Raw genomic sequence first — 10,375 nt, 5'->3', positions numbered from 1 at the left:
GAGGGCGCACAGGTCAGCGCCGGCCCCGTCACCAGGAACCGGGGTGTGCGCCCAGGGCACCCGTTCCTGGGAGAGGACGTGGCCCCGGAGCCCAGCCCCTGACGGGGACGGTGTCCTCGTTCCCACTCGCGGGTCTGACCGCGGTGCTGGGGGAGGGTGTTAGCGGGGCCCGAGGATCCTGAAGGGGGGCTGTGGGTGGGCCATGTCCTCCTCGGGAGCCTCCCGGGGCCTCTCTATCTTACTGTCTCAGACGTTCCTGCTCAGGACTCTGAGCTGACGGAGCTCAGACACCACAGGGTGGGGCCCGCCCCTGAGCGGTGGTATGCGGGGTCCCACGGACCCATCACCGCCCCCCACAGGCGCTGGCTCAGCCCTCTGCCTCTGCCGGCTTGACTCTGCCTGGGGAGGGGGTGATCCCTGGAGCCTCCGGGGGCAGGATGGGTTGGGGTGGGCCTGCTCCTTCCCAGACTGATTCCCATCCAGCAGCCTCAGGCCCCTGCAGCCTGTGGCTCCCCCGCCATCTCCACCTGACTCCCCACCGGCCCTTGACGATCTGAGGGGCCTTGTTCTCCCAGAGAATGTCAAAGTGCCCTGGGGTGGGCTGTCTTCCCTGAGCAGATAGCCCCGAGACTCCCCAGGTTCGGATCTGGGTCTGTGTCTGGGAGACTGGGTCCTGGGAATGAGCCCAGGAAGGCGTACGCCAGGCTGACCCGGAGTCCCCACCTCATTCCCCTCTGCCATGCATGGCCCTGTGGCCTCCCTGAGACCCTCACACTGCCCACTTGGCCCTCCGAGACCCTGGTGAGGGAGGAAGGGGCGGGGCACAGGCTCTGAGGCTCCTCTGTCATGGGGCCCCTCCCTCAGCGCCCCCTCCTCCACCAGTGCCTGGCGCTCCCAGGGCAGAGCCCCGAGCTACTGAGTTGACAGACAGACTGGTCCTCACCTGCGACCACGAGCGCCAGGGGCTCACTGGGCTGTGACAGCAGGTAGGGGTTTGTGCTGAGTGAGCGGTAGCACCTGTAGGTGCCCCCATGGGCTGAGGTCACAGGGCTCAAGGAGAACTCGGCCTGGTACCGCCCGTCTTGGTCCTGGGAGCGCAGACGCAGGGGGCGATGGGCTGCCCCCTCCTTGGACAGAAGGAAAGTGTCCGTCCTGTTTCCTGACTGACACAGCAGGGTCACATTCTCCCCCAGGGCCACCGAGGGGCTTGGCAGCACCGAGAGGGAGGGTCTGTCTCTGAGCCGTCCTGCAGAGAGGAAGGGGGTGCGGGCACCGGCCCGGGTTCTGAGCGAGACTCCATGGGCCTCTCTGGCCCCTCAGCGCTGTCTCTGTTTCTCAGAGTCTCTCCCCTCCCCAACCCCCGTCTCTCTGTCCCTCCCTGGGACCCCTCCCCCTGGTCCCAGCATCACCCCTGGGGCTCCCCGGGGGGGCCTGTGCAGAGTCTGGTCCCCGACTGACCCGCTGGCTCTTCTCCTGCCACCAGCAGGTCCAGGGGCTCGCTGGGCTCTGACCAGTTAACTCCGATGAAGTGGGAGCAGTGGTATCTCCCTGCCTGCTGCTCTCTGACATTACTGATGAAGAAGTTGGCTTTGTCCCAGGGCTCTAGTGGCGGATGCATGTTCCGGGGGGCTGAGTCGCCCTCTTTGTTCAGACTGAAGCTTTTGGTATTCGGGGGCCCTTGACACAAGATGGTCACGGAGCTCCCCAAGGGGACCACAGAGCTGGGCTCAGCCCAGATGATGGGTTTGGGGAAGGTCCCTGGAAGGAAATCAGAGGCAGGCTCACCGGGTGTTCTCCCCCAGGCCCCGGCTCTCAGCCCAGACCTCCCAGACTCCCCACTCCGTGAGCCCCGAGCTGCCCTCCCCCTGCCCACAGCTTGGGGGTGACCCATGTTCCCATGAGAGGAGTGAGCTGGGCCCTGGGACAGACTCACCGGCCTGCACCTGGGTCCTTAGGCCCACACTCAGCCCTGGAAGAGAGCGCCCTGTGAGAGGTGTGCCCTCAGCTCTGACAGTGCCTCTCCTCCCCTGGAGCCTCCTGGGCCCTGGGGTCCCCTGATGGAGCAGGCTGGCTGGGGGGTCCCTCCAGACCAGGGCTCCCCCGTCCCCACCTCATCTCACCAAGGCAGAGCAAGGCAGGGAGGGTGGGGGCCATGGCGTCTCCTCCCTGCGGTCCAGGCTGTGAGGATGGAGAAGACCTGGGTGCCCCAGACAGACAGACCCACAGGCTGTTGGCAGTCTGAGGCGGAGTTTTCTCGTCAAGGGTGTCACATCAGCGTCCCCACAGAAAGGAGAACTGTCCCTCCCAGGAAGCCTGGCATTTGTCTCCGTGACAGAGCAGGAAGCCAGCCCCGTGACTTCCTGAGACGCCCCTTCCAGATGAGGAAGGCCAGGCTCCTTCCCTCTGCGAGCTTTGCCTCGGGGTCTGCTTCCTCCTCTACCCATCCATCAGCAGGTCCCCATGGGGTCCTCACTATGGCTGGGGTCACGAGGCCCTGGAGACGCTTCGGGGAGGGCTCAGATCCCCAGAGACACATTTTTTTTTTAATTGGAGGATTGTTACTTTACAATATGGTGCTGGTTTCTGCCATACATCAACATGGATCGGCCGTATGTGTCACATGCCCCCCTCTAGAACCTCCCTCCCTCTAGGTTGTCACAGAGCCCCTGTGTGAGCTCCCTGAGTCACACGGCACATTCCCCCGTGGTCTGTTTTATACGAGCTGGTGTGCGCGTTTCCATGCTACTCTCTCCATTCATCCCACCCTCTCCTTCCCCTCTGTGTCCACAAGTCTGCTCTTTGTGAGGGACACACGGTCAGTGTCACCCTGGGCTCAGTGGCGTCCACGTGGCCGAGAGCCCAGAGGAGATGCTCAGGGAATAAGGAAGGAAACTGACTCCTCCCCTGCCCCGGAGTGTGGGTTTCCCCCATCACAGCCCCCTTCAGGGACTTGTCTTTTTCTCATATTGCTGTCTCCCGCCTTCCTGGGAAGAAGCCCCTGGATCCTTCCTGGCTCCTCGGGGCTCCACGATCCTTGGGCAGGGCTTTCTTCTTCATTCTGTGCTTTTTGTCTAAAACTTCTATGACAGTAAGCTGACTTAGATCTCTGAGTTATCTGGAGAAATTGATATTTACCTGTTGTTGAGTTGCTAAGTTGTGTCTGACTCTTTGCGACCCCACAGACTGCCACACTCCAGGCTTCCCTGTCCTCCACTATCTCCCAGAGTTTACTCAAACTCATGTCCACTGAGTCAGCGATGCCATCCAATCATGTCATCCTCTGTCGTCCCCTTCTCCTCCCACCTGCAATCTTTCCCAGCGTCAGGGTGTTTTCCAATGAGTCAGCTCTTCACATCAGGTGACCAAAATATTGGAGCTTCACCTTCAGCATCAGTGCTTCCAATGAATATTCAGGGTTGATTTCCTTTAGGATTGACTGGTTGCATCTCCTTGCAGTCCAAGAGACTCTCAAGAGTCTTCTCCAACACCACAGTTCAAAAGAACCAGTTCTTTGATGTTCAGCTTTCTTTATGGTCCAGCTCTCACATCCATACATGACTACTGGAAAAACCATAGCCCTGACTAGACGGACCTTTGTTGGCTGAGAGATGTCTCTGCTGTTTAGTATACTGTCCAGGTTTATCATAGCTTTTCTTTCAGAGACCAACCAGCATTTAATTTCGTGGCTGCAGTGTGATATTTATTTAAATATGTATTAATCACCCACTGCTTGTGTGAATTGAGCAATCAGGTTACAATCGGACTCCCCACCCCCCACCCCCATTTTTAAAAGTTCTTTTCAATCTAAGTTGATTTGGGAGACTGAGATTCGAGTTTTCCTCTCTTGAAATAGCCTTGTCAGATAGTCATGGTAGCCTATGAAAATGTGTGCCAATGTGTTTACTCCAAGATAATGGCTGTAAGTCAAGAGTATAGCCAATATTTTATAATAACTTTATATGTAGTCTATAACATTTTGAGTATAATCTGTAAAAATTTTGGATCACTAGATTGTACACCTGAAAGGACGATAATACTGCACATCAACGATACCTCAATAGGAATAAAGAAGGACTTCCCTGGTGGTCTGGTGGTTAAGGATCTGCTTTGCAAGGCAGGGGACACGGGTTCGATCCCTGGCCGGGGAACTAAGACCCACATGCTGCAGAGCACCCGGGCTCACGTGCTGCGACTGCCAAGGCCACACACCGCAGCTGGAGCAGTGACCCCTGCAGCGCAGGATCCGTGTACTGCAGCATGGGGCAGCGAGACACAGTCACATGTAAACATGTGTATGTGTAAGTCAGTCCACCATGCCAGCCAGTCAGTGTCTCTAGACGCTGCCATGACACGGGAAAGGAAAGGATTGAGAGCAACGTTTGGGTGTTTGGGAGTGATGAGCCCTAAAGAGTAAGAGGCCTTTGCAAGTCATCCATGTGCTACTGAGCTACTGGACTGGGCAGGCGGCTTATGGGTCGCTGATTACATAAGGCTGGCTCTCAGGAAGGAGGCGGGTTAGGAAATACTTGTGAATGATGAGCGTACAGAGGGTGCAGCTGTACTTTGGGATCTGACAACCTAAAATACAGACTGGTCTCATGTGTTAACACAATGGCTGGGGTGCCCTTCCTGTGAGAGGAGGTGCCCAATGCCTATAGGTACCCCCCCAAGGCACATTGTTGGGTGGTTCCACCGCATCTAAGTCCACAGGGCAGGAGGGAAGAGGAAATGGAGTGAAGGGGAGACAGGGGATCCTAGGCTAGGGTGAGGCTAGTCTACAGGGGTTTCTGTGTGAATAAGAAAGGGCAAGCATCTCAGACCCCCGGGACTCTCTTGTGCAGTGCACACACTATGCAACCATCCCTGGCAGCAGTACCGTCTGAGACATGGACACACCACCAATTCAAAGGAACCACATTAAGAGGACCAGGAAGGCGGGGCCCACATGGCATCAGGAGGGCCCCCCTGAGGAGTGGCATCCCAGCAGCCCAGGGGTGTCCTATTTCAAGAGGAAGGCTGAGGTCAGAAGCTGCTGGGAGTTGAGTGAAAGGAGGGGAAGTGTCCCGGCTTTATCTTATTCAAAAGAGCGGGGCAGCACTCCCCTGGTGGTCCAGTTGTTAAGATTCAGCGCTTCCGCTTCAGGGGGCAGCAGTGTTGACCCCTGGCCGGGGACCTAAGATCCCACATGAGGAACCAAAGAAGACCGTGTGGGGGTCCCCCATAGCAAGCTGGGACTCACTGGGCTGCCCAGCTGTTTGCCCTCCTCAGACAGCAAATCGCGCATGGCTGCGTCTGGGGAGTGATAAACTTCATCTCATGCCGAGATTCCCCAAACTGTGCAGTCCTGCACACTCCTCTCTGGGTCCAGCATGGGGCAGGGCTGTGTCTGGGATCACAGAGACGGAAGCGTCCATGCTTCCTCGTCCCGAAGCCCAGACCCTCCCCACCCAGTCCTCCTGCCAGGACCCAGGACCCGCATCCTCTCCAGTTACGCTTGTTCACCTTCTGGGCTTGAGCTGTGGAGCTGGAGTGAGGGGAGGAAAGCAGGATTACAAAGCTAGGCAGCGCTGGAGGAGCTTCAGGGAGAGGTGGGAGGTCGGCGGAGGTGGGGTGGGGGAGTGGGTAAGCCTTGGGGAGAAATGACATTTCTTTGGGGGCTCTCATCTTAGCTTCAGGGTCTGAGGCAAGCACCTGCATGACGTTAGAAATTGGCTTCCACAATATCCCAGACCCAGCTCTCAGACTATGCTAAGATCGCAGAGGATCTCAGCCCTGAGAAGATCATAGTCGCCCCCAGCTCTGCCCACATGGCTTCAAGGTAAACAGGAGCAACCTGCAGCACACAAATGTCTTACTCTCTTATTAAATCTCCTCATTCAAAGTGATCTTATAGTAATTTTATTGTTTTACAGGGAAACTTAGAAGAATTGCCTTTTTTCCGACATCATCTTGACCTACATTCCCAGTTGAGTAATATTTTACCCAAGTGAGATAGAGATAGACACAGAAGCAGATGTAGAGAGAGAGCTGTCGGAAGAGAATGACGTGGTCAGGGAGGGACGTGGCGGGAGAGTGAGTCTGCTACATATGTGTGTACACACACAGAAACATGTAGACACACATGTTTTTCTGATATAAAGCATGTATGTGCTCAGTCGCTCAGCTGTGTCCAATTCTTTTCGACCCCATGGATTGTAGCCCACCAGGCTCTTCAGTCCATGGGAATTTTCCAGGCAAGAATACTGGAGAGGGTTGCCATTTCCTGGGGATCTTCCCAACCCTAGGCTTCCCTCATAGCTCAGTCGGTAAGGAATCTGCCTGAAGTGCAGGAGACCCGGGTTTGATTCCTGGGTCAGGAAGATCCCCTGGAGAAGGAAATTGCAACCCACTCCAGTATTCTTGCCTGGAGAATCTCATGGACTGGCGGGCTACAATCCACGGGGTCGAAAGAGTCGGACACGACTTGGTGACTAACCCACCACACCCGACTCAGGGATCGAACCCACATCTCCTCCATCTCCTGCACTGACAGGCAGATTCTTTACCAGTGCAGCACCTGGGAAGCCCTGGGATAAAGCATCATCACCGTAAAAACACCGGTGTGTGCCTCCCATAGACACGAACACTCGTCTACGTGACCCTGAGTCTGCCAATTTGGAGGTCTTTGCTGATGTAAATTTTACCAAGTCATCAGTCCCAATTCACATTTAGTCACCTGCCAGACAGCCTCAGTTTTTCCTTTTGGTCCAGGGTTTCACCCGGAAGCATATGTTGCCTGTGGTTGTCCTATTTTGTCATCCCCCAGAATCTGCACGACCCCCCATTCTTGGTGCCTTGGGCCCCAGACCACCTTCAGGGGTACAGGATTTGTAGATGACCTTCAACCTCTGCCGACCGTGTGGACGGATGAGCTGACCCAGGTCACTCGTTGTTGGACGGAAGCCCAGAAATGAGGCTGTGGTCGTCTCCATGGTGTCAGGAGCCCAGGTGTCCCCCCTTCCCCACCCTGGTCATGCATGCTCATCGCCTGGTCACGTCAAGCAGGCATGTGCCCGGCTTCTCAAGGCAAAGTCCCCAGTTCTCCCTTGGAATTCGATCGGTGTCGGGATAGATGCTGGGTTCTCGTCCAATATTGGGAGACGTGCAACATACGTCTGGCAGACACACAACTGCCATTGTTAGTAATTGTGGATGAGTCTCCCCTGACATGAGGGGAACTAAATAATGGTGATCTCTTTCCACCCCTCCCTCTGTATTGATAAGTTGGCATTTCTACTCTAAAGTTTTCTCTTTTTCCCATGTAGTAATTTATTTATTCATTCATTTGCATATATTACTATGAACAGGCTACAGTCCACAGGGTTGCAAACAGTCGGACACAACTGAAGTGACTTAGCATGCATGCTTGTAGTCCACCAGGCTCCTCTGTCCATGGGATTTCCCAGGCAAGAATACTGGAGTGGGTTGCCCTTCCCTTCTCCAGGAGATCTTCCTGATCCAGGGATCGAACCTGAGTCTCTCCCATCACAGACAGATTCTTGACCATGTGAGCCACCAGGGAAGCCCTAACAAGCACTTAAGCCTGTAACTGTTTGCATGTCAATCAAGGTATGTGTAATATATGTCTACATTATAGACATATAATGTATATTAATTAAACAGTTGATTTAATTAAAACATACAGTAGTATATACAGTGTATATATTATATACAGTGATTCAATTTTTGTTATAGATTATACTCCACTCAGAGTTATAAAATATTGGCTATATTCCCCATGCTATATGAGATATCCTTGTGACTTATTTATTTTTTATCTCCAAAGGATCCTTTGTTTACAGAGCAGGGCCATGGCATTTATATATATAATATATAATGTTTGAAGATTTGGCAGGCAGTAACCCCGTTGCCCACCCACCATGCCCGGATTTTCCTGCCCCTCACTGCCTGCCCTGCACATGGAACGCAGGTGACTGCCCCACCCAGGCCACAAGGCCATACTCCCCTGCAGACAGAGGGAAATTGGGGATTTTTCCATGGCCACCCCTTGAACATCAGAAATCAGCAAGTATTCTCTCAAAGAAAACAAAAATACAGAAATCAGTTAAAGCATTTAAATATGGAAAACCAAAGGGAACTGGGTGGAAAGAGGCTAGAGACTAAAGGAAGTGGAGCTGCTTAGGAAGGATCTCACACGTTCCGCTGCCCGTTTACAACCTGGGCCCCGAGGCTGGCCCCGAGTCTGCGGACATGGCTCCTCCTAGATCTCCTCCTAGATCGGCCGCCGAAGCTCGGGCGCGTCCTGCTGAGCGGAGCTGAGTGGCTGAGACAGGGCCAGGTGCGGGCAGTCCTGCAGCACAGAGGCGCTGCAGTCACTGGTTTTGTTCTGCTGGCCACATTCATGTTGAGGGAACCTTTCAGCCCTGCTGGAGGTCCAACCAGTCTGTCTTCCCGGCCTCTGCCTGCAGATACCTGGCCATAGGCTGAGGGCAGCTGCGGTGCAGGGCGCGTTGCGAGTCAGAACAGGTGTGCCGCCTGACGTCAGCAGAGATGAGGGCCCACGGGGCTAGCAACAGTTCCTTGCTGAAGATGTCCACGTTTTCGGCCCGCCCTTTCACTCCGTCATGACCCATGGTACGCAGTTCATCGTAGAAGAAACTGCTGGAGAAGTGCACCTTTTCAGGGACCGTGTCCATTGCCAGGTCTCCACCCACGTCCGCCACTGGGTCGCTGAGCCAGTTCTGTCCATGGACAGAGTCCCCGAGCCACCTGTGGTGGGCACATGCCATTATGGGTGACGGGAGGCCCCTCAGCCGGGCATTGCCTGGCATCCGCGGGTATGGCTGGCTCCATCGCCGCCCCAAGCCCTTCCTGGACGGTACAGACAATTCTGGCAGGAAATGTCCTCCGGTTGCTCCATGCCCTCACCTGTGCTGAGGAGGACGAGGCTGCCATCTGTCTGAAGGAATTCATCCGAGATGCTCTGCATGCAGGAGACAGGCTTCTCCCTTGGGGTGCTGTCCTGCCCAGCTTCCCCCAGGCTGCTCGGCCTCTCCTACAGCGCCCATGTCCGGGCCTGGAAGAGCTCCTGGGCCACGCAGTCCCCAGCCCTTCACGCACTGCTGATGAGGATGCTGGCCTCACAGGGTGCCAGACTTCACTCTCCTTGCGGCCCAGGTGGTTCCCCCAAAGCCGCTGGGCAGAGTCCAGGAGACGAGACCCAGGTCAGGGCCCAGAGGAGACACTGGAGTCCAGCTTAATCCACCTTCCTCCACGGGGGCCCGAGAGGGCTCTGGTGGAGACCCTGTCACCCCCTCCTCAGCCATGAGAGCACCTAGCAGACCGGGCCGGGGGAGGAGGTGGTCCCCGCGGGGAAGTCAAAACGACAGCAGGGGGAGGGCACCTGTGGCGTCGCAGCCCCTTCCCGGGGTGCAAGGTGGCCCTTGGGGTGTGTGAGGTTCCCCCGCCGGCCCCGGTGGCACCCCAAAGCTTGCAGTGGAGTGGCATCGAGGTGCTTCTCTGAGTACAGCAGCATCCAGAAGACTCACAGCTCTGTGAGGTCAGCGCTGCAAACAGGTTTTCCGATAAGTAGGGCGGGGAGGGCGAGGCCCCTGGGACGCCCCCAGCTGAGCCCATCTGGGGGGTGGCCTCCAAGCTGCCGCTTCCCCCTCCTCACCTTCACCTTCATCGTCGGGTTTTCCTCCTCCTCTTCACGAGCTGAGGCGTCAAAAGCGGCCCGAGGGACAGGGAGGCATCCGGGGGGCACTGTGGTCCCTGACCCAGCGTCCGGCCCAAACCCTCCACCTGATTTGAGTCGGGGTTTGGGGGATTCTCTTGTGGCTCAGAAGGCAAAGAGTTTGCCAACAATGTGGGAGACCTGAGTTTGACCTCTGGGTTGGGAAGATCCCCTGGAGGAGGAAGTGGCAACCCACTCCAGTATTGTTGCCTGGAGAATCCCATGGACAGAGGAGCCCGGCGGGCTACAGTCCATGGGGTCGCAAAGAGTCGGACACGACTGGGCGACCTCACTTTCTGCTTTCTTTCTTTGGGGGTCTGGGGACCAATGAGGATGTAGCCGCCTGGGACTTGGATAAGCAGGGGCAATGCTGGGTCCAGGAGGCTCAGGCTAGTCTTGCAGAGTCTCTTTCATCTTCCCGTAGCCCAGCTTGGGGCAGCCGGGCAGACAGGCCCGAGGGCGGGCGCCTCCGCCTCAGGCTTCCCAGCTCACCTCTCCCTCGGCCCCGCCTCTCCTGCTGTCTCAATTCAGGGTTCCCGCGCTTCCGGGTCCCATTTACTTTATGCATAGAGGTTTATGCCTCTGAATCCCCTTACTGATACGTTGTCTACATCCGTCAGACTGTTTCTGTGTGTTATA

The 10,375-nt window shown here is 56.1% G+C and overlaps 2 pseudogenes; both read right to left on the bottom strand.

Moving 5' to 3' along the window:
• The window catches only part of LOC133231134 (leukocyte immunoglobulin-like receptor subfamily A member 6), a 43,518-nt pseudogene extending 41,204 nt beyond the window's left edge, over window positions 1–2,314 (bottom strand).
• Window positions 2,315–8,260: 5,946 nt separating this feature from the next.
• On the bottom strand, window positions 8,261–10,150 carry LOC133231138 (sentrin-specific protease 3-like; annotated as a pseudogene).
• Between the last annotated feature and the right edge of the window lie 225 nt (window positions 10,151–10,375).

This window comes from Bos javanicus, chromosome 18 (assembly GCF_032452875.1).
Source record: "Bos javanicus breed banteng chromosome 18, ARS-OSU_banteng_1.0, whole genome shotgun sequence".
Lineage (NCBI taxonomy): Eukaryota > Metazoa > Chordata > Mammalia > Artiodactyla > Bovidae > Bos > Bos javanicus.
Note: the sequence above shows the minus strand (reverse complement) of the source record. Positions and strands in the feature narration are given on the sequence as shown.